Source organism: Pipistrellus kuhlii, unplaced genomic scaffold (genome assembly GCF_014108245.1).
Source record: "Pipistrellus kuhlii isolate mPipKuh1 unplaced genomic scaffold, mPipKuh1.p scaffold_m20_p_10, whole genome shotgun sequence".
NCBI classification, from domain to species: domain Eukaryota; kingdom Metazoa; phylum Chordata; class Mammalia; order Chiroptera; family Vespertilionidae; genus Pipistrellus; species Pipistrellus kuhlii.
In genome coordinates this window covers 30,125,756-30,130,877 of record NW_023425405.1, presented here as the reverse complement: position 1 = coordinate 30,130,877, position 5,122 = coordinate 30,125,756, and positions in this window count along the sequence as shown.

Below are 5,122 nucleotides of genomic sequence, written 5' to 3'. Positions count from 1 at the left end.
TTAATGTCAGGGGGTTTTTTTGTTGTTGTTGTTGTTGTTTTTCAAAGTGCCAGTTTCACTTTATTAATTTTTGAGGATATGACTGTCCAATTTCCAAGTTGAAAGAACCATAATTGGTCATTCAATCATTATTTTGAGAGAAGATAATGTTCCATGATAACATTTGAAGTCATTCTGGAACAAATAATCTATATATATAAAAGCCTAAGTGACCATTATAATCAGTCAACTGAACGAGTTTTTGAACAGTCCCTATGACACACACTGACCACCAGGAGGCAGATGCTCAATGCAGGAGCTGCCCCCTTGTGGTCAGTATGCTCCCACAGCCAGCCTCCCGTGGCTGGATAACCTCCCGTGGTCCCTACCCCAGGCAGTTGTTCCCAATAGAACCTGATTGGGGCTGGGAGAGAGGGACCCGATCAGCCCCGATCTTGGCCAGGTTGAGGGACCCCACATGCACAAATTAATGCACCAGGTCTCTAGTAGATTATAATCAGCTCTAAAAAAGAAAAAGAAAAAGAATTCTAAGTAGAGGGCTGAGAAAAGAAATAAATGCATTAAAGTGTGTGGCATCCTGTAGACCTTGTAGTGATACTACTTTGTCTGGATCATGGAATAGATAATCAGAGCAAAGCTGGCAGGTAGAAGAGATTTTGTTAGATATTACAGAATCTTGAATATTATGTTGAAATTTTGACCTGCTAAATATTTTAGTTATAGAATCAAAACTAGCCTATTAAATTTGGATTATAGATCATAAGATATGGTAATATGTTTTTTACACACTCAGCTGTGTATTTTGTTAAATCTTTTTTTTTTTTTTTTTTTTTTTTTTAGGATTATAAGTATCATTGAAAAAATTGCACAGATCTGTAAAATAAGGTATTATAACACAACTCTTGATTTTTTTTAAGCCTAAAAGTATTTTAGATAATTAGAAAATATTTTTCCTCTTTTGGCTAAGTTATTGAATTCTTTACAAAAAAGCAGAATTGACACACATTTCACCCAAAGTCTGCAAAGGCAGTCCTTGGAAATAGGTTATCTAGACTCAACTTCTTTCAGTTACTAAAATGAAGCATCAAACTTGAAGATTTCCCATCTATAGCTTGTTCTTGAAATTGGTGTCTAGATTCTAAGGAGCTTTCTTAGTTGTTACTCAACACTAATGTTTAGCTCTGACATTGCCTTAACAAGATGATTTGAAGATAAAATATATATATATATATATATATATATATATATATATATATATATCAAAGTGTGCAAAAAATTCTTTGCTGTTTAAAGTACTTCTAACTCAATCTAAACTTCACCAATAGCTAAATGATTTCTTTTTGTGATTGTTGGATCAGATATGAGTTTTATCCAAACTATTTATCCTAATCAGCAGTTGGAGGAGAAGAATGTTAAATAAACGATCTTATTTTGATTCTTTCCCTGGATGTTTACCAGGCTGTTGACAAAACCCAGAGAATGTTTAATGACTTGGTGGGGGAACTTGAAACAGAAGTGGGAACTGCTCTCAAGGAGACTCATTTGCTTTTTTTTTTTTTTTTCTTCAGTGCAACAAAAGGAAAATGATGACAGGCCACCTCTTGGTACCCAGTTTGAATTAGAAAATTCATCATGCTCCTTGTCGAGAGTTCAGTTCTCTCACATCGAACTGAATAAACATTCTCAATGAAAGCCAGAAGGACATAGATAAAATTCAGATGTCTTTAACAGGAAATTTTACACAGGGGATCGAAGCGGATAGGCTCTCCAAAGTCTCACACATGGACTTATGCAAGGTTGCCTGTGCTGTGCCAAGAAATAAGGCGTGTGGCCTCCACACTGCATTACAACTGAGACCCCATGGTCACAAACTTAAGAGAGTTATCGCTTAGGAATGTAGTGATAAATAAGCCATTAAAATATTAACCAAGGAAACAGTTTGGATGCGCATCCATTAAAGGAATTACTGGAGTTATTCGATTTTAAATCCTTATTAATCTTTTTATATCTTGGGTAATACAAATTCCCTAAAGCAAGCTATTTAAAGCTTAGGGAAAATGCATCCTCAAGGACCAACTGCCAGCAAAGAAGCTGTTTTCAACATCTGGGAATAAAAATCACCACCAAATATAGATCATTGGGTCAACTTGCTTTGGGAAATGGTGAAATCAGAAAACGTGAGTTACAACATTTACATGAGCTTGCTAGTTTCATGGTAACTAATTTAGAGTCTATTCCATTTTGACTGGTAAAGTATAGAGGTGATTGGTATATTATTTTCCAAATTGACAGCAGAAGTCTGGAAATATATCAATCATTTGTTTCAGTGCATTCTTTATTTATTTCATTTTTCTCTCATTGATATAAAAATCCAACCAAAGTAACTTTCTTATTTTCTATCTAAACACACTCAACAATTATTATACAGAACTTGAAAATGGTATTGAGTGGTTTCTCTATCTTTAGAAAAAATTAAAACCAAGATCTAGGAAGTGGGCATAATTTTGATACAGCTGCTACTCTAAACATTCTTGGTCAATTATTTAATACTAGTGACCTGGTGCATGGATTCGTGCACATTGAAAGGAAATTAATTAGAAGGTGGCCAACAGGGCAGGACTGGGTGAGATAGGCCAGACATGCCCTGGAGCCAACCTCGCTCAGTCTCTCCCCTGGCATCTGCAGACTAGGCTGGGTCCCTCCAGCAGGTGAGATCCCTCAGCCTGGCCTGTGGGGATTGGGCCAAAACCAGCTCTCTGACATCCCCCAAGGGGTCCCAGAATGCTAGAGGGCACTCTGCTAAGTTCCTGTCTTACAGAATGTGGAATGCAAACACAAGTGTGCAGTAAACCAGATTTGGGGCTGACTGTGCCCCAGGAACAACATAACCCAAGGCCAAAGGTGGAATCACATGGCCTCTCGAAGAATCAGGCTCCATCCTTTCTCATTTTGGGGTGTGTCACCCAAGAATGGCTTCTGTCAAGTCACTGCAGCTGGGCAGCTCCTGCATTGAACATCTGCCCCTTGGTGGTCAGTGCACATCATAGCAACTGGTCAGACAGGCAGAGGAACACTTTGCATAGTAGCCTTTTATATAGAGAGATTGATACTTTAATCCTCTCATTTTTAATCAGTTATCTAATCATCTTCTAATCTAGATTTTGCTCTCAATATTACTGAATTTTTACTTCTATAAGGAATGGTCAACTTTTACTTCTATAAGGAATGGTCAACTCTCCTCACAATTCACTATCTACCTTTTGTAGTACTTTTCCAACCCAATAATAATTCAACCAAAATTGTTCTCATGAAAAATCATGACTTTCTCATTGCCCTGAGTATATTAAATCATTTACTTCTTCTTAAAATAAATTTATTGAAATGACTCGTAGATGCTTTTGTTCCTCACTCTTTCTCCTTGGTTTACTTTTTGGACACCTGTTTCACTACCCCAACTCCTAAATTTATAGGTTCCTGAAATTTTGTTATTTGCTCACTAATTTTCTCTCTATTCTCTACTAATTTTCATTCTACACACACACACACACACACACACACACACACACACACACACACTGTCAGCCAGAATTCCAATAAGTAACAGCAGCAGTCTTCTCATCCAGCTGCATCCTGCATATATCCATTTGGCTTTCACATAAGTAACTGAAATTCAATCTGTGCAAAGTTGAACTTTCCCACTGACATTTCTCCTTTCAATGTTCAAAAACTGTATTGGTTGCACTACCAGTTATAGAAACCTGGGAGTTTCTGGAACTTGTCTATTCCCTCTCCATCATTCGGATACCAATCAATCTTATACTTCTGAAAGTTTTACATATGAAATATCTATTAAATCGCTATTTTTTCCCTATCCATCCACAACTTTTCCAAATCAGACTTGTATCATCTTTCCCTTGGATGACTATTAAAAGATCCTTAATATGACTTTCTGCCTCCAATATTGTGCTGTTGTAGTTTTTAAATTATCCCTTATACTATAGGCAGCAAAATCTGAAAGAAAAAAATCTTATCATACCCTACCCTGCTTAATACCATTAATGTCATACAAGATACAAGCACCTAAATATATAGAATATTTTAGTACGAATAATTAGGAGTTTGAGTTTATATCTATATAATAGAAAAAACAGAAATGATGCTAGAGATGCTTATAAAATAGAGAACTGTATTTATATCTGATAAATATTCTGAAGATAGATTTAGGTTGATGTGGAGGTTTCACAATATCATCAATGACCAGAGATCATTTTTCTTGCTCTGCTAAGTTCAGCACAAGATTTCCATTCTCATGACTACTTTATGATTTAAGATGGTTGCTACCTGTTCCAGGTAACAGAAAGAGAAGATACAGAGTGAATATGGAGAACAAAAAGCATCTCAAACAACTTCTAAGTATTTGTTTCCTTAAAGTGATACACAACAGTAATAGGAAAAAAATGAGTTTTATAAGATAGACCCTAAATAATGAGATATTCTTTTATATTATACTAAAGACCTGGTGCACAAAAATTTGTGCACTCAGGGGGGTCCCTCAGCGCAGCCTGTGCCATCTCACAGTCCAGGACCCCTCAGGGGATGTCTACCTGCTGCCTTAGGCCCTCTCCCTGGGGGATTAGGCCTAAGCTGGCAGTCAGACATCCCTCTGGCAGCTAGAAGCCCTTGGGGGATGTCTGATTGATGGCTTAGGCTCATAGCCATCAGCCCGCCTGTGGCTGAGGTGAGCTCCCCCTGTGGGAGTATAATGACCACCAAGGTGGCACCTCCTGCGTTGAATGTCTGCCTCCTGGTGGTCATTGCACATTATAACAACTGGTCATTCCTGGTCATTCTGCCGTTAGGGTCAATTTGCATATTACTCTCTCATTACATAGGATTATGTTATTTTATTTTATCTTACATTTATATTCTAGTATTTTATTATATTCTAATGTATCATATATTACTCATATTCTATTTTTCAAAAGCAATAATTTCTCAGTTATTGTTTACATTGCTGCCTCAGATTATTTTAAAGATTAAATTGCACTATGTCTAAAGTGGCAAAACAGTGCATGGCATATAGAAGATGCTAAATTAATTGTATCTTTTTACTGTTATTGAC